The 14,416-nt window shown below is 32.1% G+C and overlaps 1 pseudogene; it reads left to right on the top strand.

Moving 5' to 3' along the window:
- The first annotated feature begins 2,943 nt into the window (after positions 1 to 2,943).
- LOC118648707 lies at positions 2,944 to 9,977 on the top strand (annotated as a pseudogene).
- The last annotated feature ends 4,439 nt before the right edge of the window (positions 9,978 to 14,416 follow it).

A 14,416-nucleotide genomic window follows, 5' to 3' on the forward strand; every position in this document is an offset into this window, starting at 1 on the left:
AGAGAGAAGAGAGAGAAGAGAGAGAGAGAGAGAGGAGAGAGAGGTGTCATACTAAAATGCGCGAAATACTTATCCATAGTATGTTACACTCTCTTTGTAATAACACAGAAAAATATTCTCTCTTGATGTAACGATTTCACGATAGCTTAGGCGCAATGCTACGATATTATGCTTAAAAATTAATGTTCAATATCATGTATTGTTAACACAACGAAGGATTTTCTTTTATAACCATAGAAAACTTACAGTTTCTTCTACCTTTAATTGCATTATTAATTACGACAGATTTTCAGTGACTTATAATGTATTAACGATAGAAGAAATTCGAAGTTCTCTATCATATACAAGAGAAAATCATTTCTAGTTAACCATACTAACGATACTTGACATAACATTGATCTCTAATTACCTATAATTATCGTAGAAGTTGCATCGAATAATTTATCCTGAAGTCGTTAGATCAAACGTGAATATTTTTCTATCGTGTTATTTTACAAAGAGTGCATATTAGGGATAGTATTTCGTGCATTTCGTAATTTTCTAATAAGATGGTTACGAAAGGAGAATGTATAAAGAATCAATCGTGATAAATCTTTGTTAATTTAATATTCCATAAAAAACGATGAGAGAATTTGATGCGGCAAATATTATTTATTTGCAGGTTCCATACGTTTCCATTGCTTTCTCTCTTTCGACTTTCTTATTTACAAAAGTTTATTGCGATTTAAATTTGTCCTATTTTTATTAATAATTTATAATCTCGTCATGTAATCGCGAGTGTGCGTAGCAGCCATCGACGCGAGCTTAGGTGCGGTGCGGCGAGACGTGGGAACGGCGACGACGCCACGCTTCTCCTTCTTCCCCCCCCGCCGCCGCCGGCAGCCAATGCTTGAGACAGTAGGTCGTGCTATGGCTCGAGCGGCTCGAGCCCTTCCTTCGGCGCGCAAAGCGCGCTCTCATTCGCATAATTTAAAAAATTTTATATCTCGATTATTAGCAGACCAAACCCACAACAATATTGAACTTTTATGTTCATCTCGATCCCATCTACCTTTTTATGAACAGTGACCAGTATGCTCTGGGACTCCCTGTATATGTACAAAATAAAACCGTATTCCTCTAGGGATAACATATACGAACAATATTGTGCAATTCAAATTAAAATTAAAAGTCTAGAAAAAAGATTTGTTTTCATGAACTTTTTATAACTGCAAATTCAGATATAGATTAGAAAAAGAACAATCTGAAAAACATTTTGTTTATTCTCGGTATAAAATCCAGTTTATGTGATGATATTGATACGTGTACTTTAATTCTGGAAAAGGATCTCCGAATTAATAAAAGAAATACATACGAAATCTTGTTAATGATATGCATGAATGACTCTACATTATCGACCCCGATCAAGTTTGACGAGCACTTTAGCATCCCCTTAAGTTATAATGTTAAAAAAATTTCTCGAAAATTAACATTTCAAAAACATTGATCAATGTTTCTTGCTTAGTGGGAAATAGCATTGGAAAAAGTCACAGAAAACTGTCCGCTTGGGACTTAATAGATTAAACGAGATGAAATTTTCAAATAATGTCCTTTCTAAAGAACAGTATGTATACGGTTTTGAAAAAAAGTTTCTCTCGGCTTTTTATAATTCAAAAATCAAGTACGTATAATTTCTAATGCATAAGGTGCATACCGTTTTTTCGCGCGTCGTCAGCGACCTTCCTATCGTGAGACCGGATGCACACCGACAAGTACAAAAGAAATGTTACTACCTTACAGACAATACTACTCAGAGCCGACTAGTGACTAAGTTATTGTCCTTGTTGTTATCGCGGCGACCCATTAACGAATCGGTTAACAACGCGCAACAACTTCCGGTTGGCTCTTTTTTTTCCTGAAATGATTTTATAGAAAAAAGATTCCAACATATATGTCTACGGACGAATTGACAAATTTTAGAATTTTTTCGTCAACTTGAAAATGTCTTTTGTCAGTTCAAAAAACAACTCGAAAATTAAATAATAGCAACACATGGTTATATAATATCTTCATAAATATCATTTTGTCATAAATTGTAAATATATAGATAATGATGAGCTATTACGAGTGAAATAAGCATGTAATATTTAACAAATAACCGACTTTTCAGCACAAATGATTTTATTCGGAGATAAAGTGTGATTGCAATGTTAAAAATTGACAAGCAGACTCTTAACGATAGGTTGATTGATTTCTGATCAAGAAGGATCTTACAAAGGGAGAATTAGTAAAAGAACATTGTTTACAATAATATGAAGTATTTCCCTCAACTGAAAGTATCAATTAATTGGTTTCTTAGAGAGAGAGAGAGAGAGAGAGAGAGAGAGAGAGAGAGAGAGAGAGAATGAGAGAGAAGAGAAAAATTGGAGGATCAATATAAAAGAAACTGTTGCAAGAAAATGTTTAAATACAATCTATAAAACGTTTATGGAATAGGAATTTTAGAAAATTTGTGTGTGTGGTGTGTGTGTGTGTGTGTGTGTGTGTGTGTGTGTGTGGTGTGGTGGTGCGCGCGCGCGTGCGTGTGTCTTATTAAATAAAAATGGTGATAAATGAGTCGTATATAAAAAAACAAATAAGGTAAATAAGAGTCTCCAAGATTTATTGGAATAAATTTATCACGGCTACCTAATAACATTGTCAATCAAAACGTTCGAAAAGAATTTATGAAAACGATAAAAACGTATTGTAGCATACTTGCGGTAAACGTGATGCCTAATATGATTAGAGACGTACATACACGAGATAATTTGCATTTGTCATGACTTATGTGCCGACACAGTAATGTTCCGTTACTCACTAATATTATTAACTCAGCGCTTGATATTGTCGCGAAACTCTGAAAAAGATACGATCTTGCTTATTAAATATTTGCGGAATGTACTTTGAACTAAAGCGCATAGGATGGGAAATAGGCGGACGGTGTCAACCGGTATTCGAGCAAAGCAGGAAGCCGCTGAGTTGTACAATGAAGCCGTGCGCAGTCTACAATCGCGTCATTTGTCGATGTAGAGTATTATACATTCTATACATTTCGATGATTTTCCGTTAATAATGTCGAGTAGATCGGAATTTTTCGTAATCCAAAAATTGTATATTGTAAAGATCTGTATTGTATACTCTTGAGAAATCTTAAAAGACTATTAAAAAGTATAAGATCTATTTTAAATTGCTTTTGCAATTTATTCCGAATGATTGTTTTCAGCAATTGAAAGATGAATTGGGCGAGGTTGTGGCAGAAATGGAGGCAATGGAGGGCGGCGGACTTACGACCGACGAGACTAAACCGTCCAACAAGGCCAAGCAGATGTCGATTGGGCGCAAAAAGTTCAATATGGATCCCAAGAAAGGTATCGAGTACCTGATAGAGCACAACCTGTTGACGCCGACACCGGAAGATGTTGCTCAGTTTCTATACAAGGGTGAGGGCCTCAAACAAAACTGCGATCGGCGACTATCTCGGTGAACGGCACGATTTCAACGAACGCGTGCTGCGAGCCTTCGTCGAATTGCATGACTTTACAGATCTCATATTGGTACAAGCTCTACGACAGTTTCTCTGGTCGTTCCGACTGCCCGGCGAAGCACAGAAGATCGATCGCATGATGGAATGCTTCGCTCAAAGGTACTGCCAGCTAAACCCGAATATTTTCACCAATACGGACACTTGTTACGTATTAAGTTTTGCCATCATCATGTTGAACACTTCGTTGCATAATCCGAGCGTTAAGGATAAGCCCACCGTAGATCAATTTATTTCGATGAATCGAGGGATTAACAATGGCGGAGATTTACCGCGGGAATTGCTTATGGTAGGTATACTTTCATTATAAAACCAGTCCAAGATATATACCTTCTTGTCTCTTATTTAAAAGTATTTTAATATAAATATGCTTAATTAATTATTCATGTTTATTTTCAGAGTCTATACGAGAGTAGAAAAACCGAACCATTCAAATACCAGAAGATGATGGTAACGACTTGATGCACACCTTCTTTAATCCTGATAAAGAGGGATGGCTATGGAAGCAAGGTAATTACTATTCATGTTCACACGAATTTTTTAGAACAATCATTTTCGTTTTCTCTTAATAAACTCACAAAAAACTAGAATGATTATATTATACGAGTATTCAAAATTTTTAATGTTTTTTTTACTTGTTTAGTTTTGTTTTATAAAAGATTTCGAATAATAAATAGAAGATGAGAAGGAATATATTTTATATATCTCTATATTCCTCAATCTCATTCCTTTTGTCACATTTATCGTTAAAAGAACATTTATTCTTACATTGTACCACTTTGTTCCTCTGCTGCCCTGATGGAGACAGCAGGTAAATAACATCTTTGTGAAAACTATAGCTTCTTAATCCTATATATCTTGCATTTTATTGTTACAGGCGGACGTTACAAAAGTTGGAAGAGGCGATGGTTCATATTAAATGACAATTGTTTATACTACTTCGAGTATACAACGGACAAGGAACCACGCGGTATCATTCCACTAGAGAATATTCAGGTTCGAGAGATTCAAGACCGCCATAAACCGCACTGTTTTGAATTGTATGCTGCTGGCTCCGAATTTATAAAGGCATGTAAGACTGATAGCGAAGGGAAAAGTCGTCGAAGGTATTATTTTGCTTGAAATTTAATTAATTAAAATATAATAAAATTAGATTTAACATTATACTTGTACTTTTATATGAGAACGAATACAGAAGGTACAAATAATATGAACACCATGTTTATATATTATACATTTTTCTATGTTTACAACACTGCCCAAATGTGAATGATGCAATGCGTATTTATTGAGCAGTGTACTCACTAAGCCTTCTAGGGTATCTTTTAATGTATTACATGCTTTGTTCTGTGACGATCAAAACAAGCGGAAAATGTGTGACCTGTCAGACTTTGAAAGAGAACAAAGTTAGTGCTCGGTTAGCGGGAGCGTCTGTGACGAAACCAGCTAAACTGTTTAATGTGTTACAAATGACAGTTCCCAATAAGCACAATGATGCTTGAAAAAAATTTTTTTTTATATTTAAGAAACATTTTTAAAACATATTAAAAAACATGTAAGTAATGGGGTAACGATCCCCTTTTTCTCGTGAAAAAAAAGTTTATTTTACATTTAAAAAAAATTCTTTTATTATTTAATAAACATTTATTTAACGTTTAAACAAATTCTTTTTTGAATATTTACTAAACATTTGCTTAATGTTTTAAGAGTAAAAAAATTGGTTGCATTATTTAATAATTTTGATAAATTCAACGTAACCTCACCAGTCTAGCATCGCTTAATTTTTACGATAATTTAGGGGAGAAGACTATAATACATGTTTCAGCCAAGCCACCTTTGTACCTGTTAGAACATGTTTAATTTATACGCCCGAAAAAAAAACGATCACCCTCCAACTGTTAACCACCGTCGACGTTGCTTGACTTCGAAGATCGTACGCAATCTAGCTAACACTTCGTAATGATCCATAAATACTTCATGTTTATGCATACATATTTGTTATAAATCACTTCAATAGATGTTGTCAGAAGGATGAAACATGTATAGTTAACTTATATTTTTATAATTCAATCAAAGTTTTAAAGTTTTACTGATTTTTACATATGCGAAATAGCTGCATGTGGAATAACTTAGATGTGGAATAACTGAAAAGATCTATTTTTACTCTGTTCGTGAAAAAATAAAGGATAGATGTCATTTTTTATCATTTTGAGTATTGTTAATATAGCATATTATTTGGATAAGTACAATATATATTGTCTTAATCTCCACTTTCTTTATATATGTTCTGATGTTTCAATTTGTATCTCTTAGAAGCTCCATTTATTTGCTTTTAATACTCATTATATAGATTCATTGTTCCTTTACACTTGATTTACGCTTCACAATTAGTGAAGCTTCCTAACCAGGAGTCAAATATTTTTTTAAATATTTTAAACTTTTGAATGTGAAATAATTATTACATAAACATTAAATAAATATTACGTAAATATTATTATAAACAATTTATTAAAATGTTAAGTTAATATTATAAAAACATTAATTATATGTTATATATTTGTCCTAAATCATTATTTTAAGTGATTAATTATTGTAACATAAACATTAAATCAATATTAAATAAATATTACATAAATATTAAATAAATATTACTTAAATAATTTTCTTAAATCACTATTTTTAGTGAAAAATTAATAAATAATAAATTATTAATTTATAAATATCAAATAAACATTAAATAAATATTTTATAAATATTTTTCTAATTCATTATTTGAAATAAATAATTAATATAAAACAAATGTTTAATAAACATTAAATAAATATTATTTGTACAATGAACGCTAATAATGTAAAAATAATTAAAAATAAATTTAAAAACCGTTTAAAAATATTGTGTGCTCATTGGGTATCTACGGCTGATGACGGCTTTCACAAAACATGGTAAAATAAAACGTTATCTGCGAAGAGGAATAAAGGGCAAAAGTCAAAGTTAACCGCCGAATAGATACCGCCGAATAGAACATTAAGAAAGATTATGATCAAACAACATATGGTAAAACTACTGCGGCAAAGGTAATAGTAGAATTTGACACTCACATAAGCAATATTATTTCAACAAGAACAATACGGCGGGAGCTCCGTCAACATTCATAGAAGGGCCACAATTTCGAAACCCTTTATTACAAAAGCCAACACTGCGAAAGAAGTGCGACGATCATAAAACCTGGACAATTGATGATTGGAAGAATATGACATGATCCGAATCATCATTATTTCATACGACAGGGTTTATATATGGAAAAACTTAAAAGAAGCCTACAATCCAGATTGCCTGCTTCCCACAGTCAAGGGGCGATTTCGTTATAATTTGCACAGCTATATCGTATTCAGCTGATCTCATTATTACCATCAAGGCCGGATTACTGCGAAATAATATCTCGACATGCTCAATGATGAAGTTCTTACTATGAGCAGCATATTGCTGCCAAACACTGCCATATTCCAAGATGATAATGCGCCTAGACACTAAGTTAAAAAGGTTCAGTCTTCGTTTGTGGAACATCGGAATATCATCACACATTTTCCCTTGTCAGCACAATCGCCAGATCTTAATATAATTAAACCATTATGGGGAGATTTTTTTTAGCAGAAAGTCGCCAAAATTTTTACTTCCTACATTGAAGCAATTGGCGAATGTTTTGCTAAAAAAATAAGACAACAACATTCCGTTGAAAACTATTAGGTGTGTGAATTAATTCGGTCCATCTGGCGGTCAATTGATGTACTATGTAATTTTCTAACTTATGTCTGCAAAAGGCTTTATGGTTTAGTGTTGACATCTGCCAATAATATTCAGTTGATAAGCGTTTGGGTTTATAACAATTACATCGTATTTATCTGATTCGAAAATGACGAAATTCGAACCCCAAAAACATCATTTTCGGGAAGTTCTCATTTTCTGTTTTCATTTGAAGAAATCAGCCGCTGAAGTTCATCGAATGCTCGTAGAAGCTTATGGTGAAAGTGCTCCAACCGATAAATCATGCAGAGAATGGTTTTGACGTTTCAAAATTGATGATTTCAGTGTTGATGACAAACGTCGTTCAGACGTAAGAATTACAGGCGCTAATCGATGATGAGCTTAAAACAGAGCTAAACCATCACTACCGTAGTTTATCAACAACAATTGATCCGTTTAAACAACGTATTGAAGAATAAGTAGCCGGAATATGCAAAGGGACACGATAGAGTGATCTTCCAGCACGATAACGCTCGGCCACATGTTGGAAAGATTGTGAAGACCACCTTGGAAGCACTTGGCTGGGATATTTTACCTCACCCGCTGTATTCACCAGGCATAGCTCCATCCTATTATCACTTGTTCAGATCGATAGTACACGGGCTTTTGGACCAGCACTTCAACAATTATGAAGAAATAGAGAAGTGGCTCAATGAATGAATCACTTCGAAGGACGAGTCGTTTTTCCGTCACGAAATACAACAACTGCCAGACAGATGGGATAAAATAATAATAAAAAATAGCAAGCGATGGCAAATACTTTGATTAGTGTACTTTTTTCTTTTTTTTACACTAAAGTCTTTTTGGAAGAAAAAAAACGGACCGAATTAATTCACACACCTATATATTTAAACACTCTACGAATCTATTTCATGAAGAATTGCAGTTCTAAAAGCAAATGGTGGCCCAATATCTTATTAATAAATAAATTATGTATAAAATATTATGTATATGTCAGGTGTTCATATTATTTTGTCCACTTTCTGTATGTTTTAACTAAATGTTTATTTGTATATAATTATTTACAATTAGGAAAACATACGGTATACCGAATGTCCGCAGCTACCGACGAAGAAAAAGACGAATGGATCAAATGCGTACGGTAAGTTGAAATGAGAGCGGGTTATCATTTTATATGTTTGTATATATACTCTATTGTATTCTTGTAATAAAATGCAGTAAAATATAAAATAAAAAATTATAAAATAACGTATTTTTTTAAATATTACTGTTTATGTTTTCAGACAAAGTATATCGCATAATCCTTTCTATGACATGCTGGCGGCACGAAAGAAAAAAGCACAAAAAACAAATGTACATTCAAAGAGTTAAGCGCTGCCACAAGCCGAATTTCTTGAGAAACTCGGCGGATCAGAAGACTGTTTATTCGCGATCCATGGTATGGTATCGTCGAATACAACCAAATTACATGATGATGGCAAAGAATCATCGAGAAAGAAAGAAAACGCCAAAAGCATTATAAGCTATGCTGATAATTATCATACATTGTGATATCACACGAAACATCGTTGCGGTAAACGTTGTGACTGCATACACAGATTACAGCGTTAATATGACATCGTAGATTGAGTACGAAATATAGAATTGGCGCAACCCAAAATAAATATCTAGACCTAAACGAACATCATATAAGACATGATATCGTGTCATTATAACGCGATCCTCGATTGGCATTATGTCAGTGTAAAAAAAAACGATGCGCTAGAGAGGCCTGGTTACATTTCTACTAATTTAATGAATAAACTTGCTTCTGTACCCTTTCATAAAAGAGCATGATAGTTTTACATATTAAAAATCAAAGTTTTTATTTTGTAAATAATTAAATCGTCAATTGAATTAATCGACACAAAAATAAAATGTGAAAAAGAAATTTCGACTTGTATTTACAATTTTGTATCTTGCTAAAAAATCAATAATCTCAAAAATTGTCCTGTTGGTAACACAAAATAAACGCTTTTAGCGTCACATTTGTTATCAACATATTAAGTGAGAACAAGTTATAACAGAGAAAAATGGAATATTTCTTATTTTCCGGCAGCTTTAAGACACTGTTGAAGCTCTATCTGATTTTAGAAGGTAATATTTGAGATAATATTTCATATAAGATAAAAATAATATTACGTCCTGTATCGCATTAATAAAAGATAAATCAATTTTTATTTATATTATAAAAAAACAAAATCGAGTACTTGATAACTTTATGTGATCATTATTCATATATATTTATTTAAACAAATATGTACAAAATAAAATTAAATAATGTGTTTTCTACATAGACAACATTGTTTTTGACTATTCATGTTTGTATAATTCATGAATACAGCATAATTAGCTAACTTATAATGTTTATTTGGTTTGAAAAGTTCCGTACATAGCACAGAAACGAATGGAAACACACACACACATACAACATACACACACACATATACATACATACATACATACATAACTGTGTACAATTTTGTGTATAAAATTCTGCAAAAATGATTAATATGTAACTAACTTAAATCAAGGATCCTTTGTGAGATCTAGCGGGAACCTGCAACTCTATCAATCTTAAAACAATTATAAATAAAGGAAATATTAAAAGAAATTAATAGATTTTATTGTGTGTGTGTGTGTGTGTGTGTGTGTGTGTGCGCGCGCGCGCGCGTGCGCGCGCGTGGTGTGTAAACACACACATACACACATAAATATTCATGATTTATGATTATACGTAGCTTTCTTACATCATTCTCGAATAAGAATAATATAATTTTATATGGATAAAGTATTCGTGATTACACTGTTTTGTGATGAAATTTGTAAGGAAGATGTTAAAAAGGTCGATTTTCCGACTATAAAAGGAACCTAAAATTTGAGTTCCATGAGCCGTATAAAAAGTGGAAATGACAGTCTTTTTCTGGAGACCTGTGGAAAGTGTCGAAAATCTGTCAAATTGATTGAAAATTGCGTCTATCCGGAGACAAGTCGAGTCTGTGGCATGGAAGAATTTTCAGTCAAACCAGCTTCTGGTTAAATACTTATCCAATAGTTTTTGAAATCGCTAATAATGTTTCAATATCAAGATCCCGAAATTCAAAATGGCAGATTTAATATGGCGTGGCAGAATATCAAATATCGTCACGAATACCACACTCAGCCGAACCCAGAGACACGAACGAGGACGTAGTGATTGTCTTCGTTTAAAAAATTTTTTTGTTAAAAATTTTATTTTATTTTATTTTTTTTGTTTTTATAATTATTATAAAAACATTAATTATTATAAACCAAAAAAATAAAACAAAAAGAAAAATTTTTTTAACAAAAAAAGTTAAAATGGAGGTAACAACCACCACTACCTCGTTCATGTCTCTAGGTTCGGCTGAGTGTGGTATTCGTGACGATATTTAATATTCTGTCACGCCATATTGAATCTGCCATTTTTAATTTCGGGATTCCGATATTGAAACATTATTAGCGATCTCAAAAACTATTGGATAAGTATTTAACCAGAAGCTGGTTTGACTGAAAATTTTTCCATGCCACAGACTCGACTTGTCTCCAGATAGACGCAATTTTCAATCAATTTGACAGATTTTCGACACTTTCCACAGGTCTCCAGAAAAAAAGATTGTCATTTCCATTTCTTATACAGCTCATAGATATCCATGGAACTCAAATTTTAGGTTCCTTTTGTAATCGGAAAATCGACCTTTTTTAACATCCTCCTTTCCGTAACTCTATATTATTATTTTCCTGTATCCTGTTGTATGCATACGTACGTGTGTGTGTGTGTGTGTGTGTGTGTGTGTGTGTGTGTGTGTGTGTGTGTGTGTGTGTGTGTGTGTGTGTGTGTGTGTGTGTGTGTGTGTGTGTGTTGCGTGCGTGCGTGCGTGCGTGCGTGCGTGCGTGCGTGCGTGCGTGTGTATGTGTGTGTGTGATGAAATGTTAGTGACACACAGAGAAGCAGGTGCCTTTAAGATCGTCAAGCTAGTCATAATAGTTGATCTGTCATATATGAATGATTCGGAAAAATACTTTTCATTGCTATGCAAGAAAAGTCAAAACATCGAAAACGCCTTATTATAATTATATAATACGTTAGATAATGCAACATGAAAAACTGTAAAACAGAGATAGTAGAGCGTCAATTTTTTAATATTGTTCTATTCTTGAAAAAAAACTGTCTATTACAATCCCTAATAGGATTTATTTTAAAAAAAAACTTTATAAAAATATTAAAAATATGTAATTCATTTTGTTAATCGTTATTATAGTTATTTTTCTTTTTACATATAGAGATCATTTTCTCAATATGTCTAATTAATACTGCGAGATATATTCGCATTGTCTGTCAATATATATTCTGAATATTTATTCTCAAGATATTTCTTTCAATCTTTGCTTCCTGATAGTTGTGTGGACAATAATATTATGTTGTCAAAAGGCCAATGTACGATTGATGTATGTACGATTGATGATAAAAATTAAACAAGTTTTTTGCTACACTAGTGCAGTAAGTTAGAATGAGAAAAAATATATTTATCTTATCTTAACTTATTGCACCCGTGCAGTTAAAAAGAACAGGCCAAATGTAAAATTATCTTTTTAGATTATTTACAAATTATGTCTTCTCACACACAGTATTTGTCGAGTTGTAATTTTATATTTACTTTTTAAAGCCCATTAAAGTTGATTAATTATTTATGCTAGTACATAGATATTTTATATAATTTATATTGGATATTTTATGTAATTTACAGATCGTACTTTTATCGACATCGACAAGAAAAAAACAAGATACAGATCGACTGTATCTTGTTTTTTTCTTGTCGATGTCGATAAAAGTGCTTTATAAGGTTATGGGCCGGTTGTTCCAACTTCTTGGTAACTTACCTATTAGTAAGCATGTCTATCTTCGTTTTTTTCTTAAATAAATAAAGACAGACACATATTTACCAGATATGTAAGTTTTCCAAAAAGTTGGAACAAACAGCCATATGTATATGTATATATCATAGATTTATTGTTAAATATATTTCACATAAAAATTACACTTCCTAAAAAAATTGATATATATCATATACATATAGTTATAGAATAGTGATGAAACATGTTTCAATAAATCTATGACATGTACTATTTATATGACGAATGTTGTGTATATAATATACATATAAGCATGTAATGTGTATGTGCGTGCGTGGGGCGGCGGGGTGATTTATACATATATGTATACATGCATGTAATATACACATGTATGTACACATACGCGCACACACATAAAATGCCATAAATTATAAACCTAGCTGTATGAAAAAAATAAAATTAGTTTGTTTTTTTCTTGTAATTCAATTTGTAATTTTCTTCTGTATATTTTATTGTAAAGTACAAAGACAATATAAAACAAACCCTACTAGCAAAAAACATTGGCGCAATATTGGAAAGCAATCTAAAGACAATATTGCCAATATTAATCTAATATTATAAAGTGGACGCTTCATCTTATTTAGCCAATTTGTCTAAGTAGCAATATTGGTTCAGTATTGGGCCAATATTGAACCAATCAATTTTTTATATTGGACATTAATTGCATTCTAATTTGGAGCCAATATTTTATGATCAATATTGGCGTTACATAGGGAAACATTGGGAAAACATTGGCCAATGCATTCCCAATATAATCAATATTTAATCAATATTAGCCAACATACTGCCAATATATTTTGCTACTAGGGAAAGGATATTACAAAAAAATTTAGAACTATGTATTAGCAAAATAATTAATCAAAATAATTTAAGGAATTGTATACAGAATTGTACTTTATTAGCATAGAAAATTGTACATTTTGTTGTATATTAATAATTATCATTATACATAATTGAACATATATTTAGCAATTGAATATGTATTAATTTAAGTATAATTAATAAATTTGTTTCTAGTAAATATGTGTGTATGTATATATAATATTGCTTCACATTAGTACAATAATTGCGAAGATCTTTAAAAATGAACGAATACGATCGCATAGGAGCTAATATTTTTATAACAGATCAGAGAATCAATCAACATCTCATATTTCCTCCACTAGGCTAGAACCAAAGGTCTCTGATGAGCTTTGACTGAAAAGTCTGTGTTTCTGCTGTCACTCTGTGCGTTTGATTCAAATTTTATATTAAAAATCTGTTCCGGTTTCAATTCTAATTCGAGTAATCGATATATTCGTATCATTCGATTGCTCTCGACTATTTTAACTTTCAAGAACTAGAACTCATACAGCACAGAAGCTTTCAGCAACATTGCTGCAACGTTACAATATTACGAGTTGCAATTTAATATTGTAGAAACGCTTCAGAAACATGCAATATCAATATTACGCCGAAACGTTCCAATAATGTTGCAGAAATATTATAAAATTCCGAAAATATACATATTAAAAAATATGCATCATAATTTTATTTTTTTATTTGAAAAACTGTTTATATTATAAATTTACTATTCTATTATAAATCTCAAAAAGTGCAATTAATCGGCTATAAATATTAATGCTAAAAAATTCATATGTATTTACAGGGTTGGGAAGTAACGCGTTACTTGTAATGTCGTTACCGTTACCGTCACTTTTTTTCTGTAACGATTTCGTAACGCCGTTACTTTTCTTTTTAGTAACGAAAAAGTAATGACGTTATATTTTCTTTTGTAACGAGTAACGAAACGCCGTTACTTTTATCGTTACTTTTAAATATATGGCCGATACATAAACGTGGAAATACTTGCCGTCTGATAGAAAGCCAGAAGACTAGAAAACAGGAGACCGAACTCCAGTGGTAGAAGTGGGTCAAAATATGGCACGCGCTGTTCGCAGTATAGTCGCCGGTCAATTCATGAACTACGAACTTTAAGATTATATTGGACGACAAATTCCGCCTTCGCCTCCGAAATTTCGTCGTCTAATATATAAACAGTGTATACTGAAGTACTGAACCTGTTCAAGATGAGTTGCATTGATTTTTAATTTCAAAAATACTAAAATTGAAATGCTAAAT

This window comes from Monomorium pharaonis, unplaced genomic scaffold (genome assembly GCF_013373865.1).
Source record: "Monomorium pharaonis isolate MP-MQ-018 unplaced genomic scaffold, ASM1337386v2 scaffold_614, whole genome shotgun sequence".
Classification (NCBI taxonomy): Eukaryota; Metazoa; Arthropoda; class Insecta; order Hymenoptera; family Formicidae; genus Monomorium; species Monomorium pharaonis.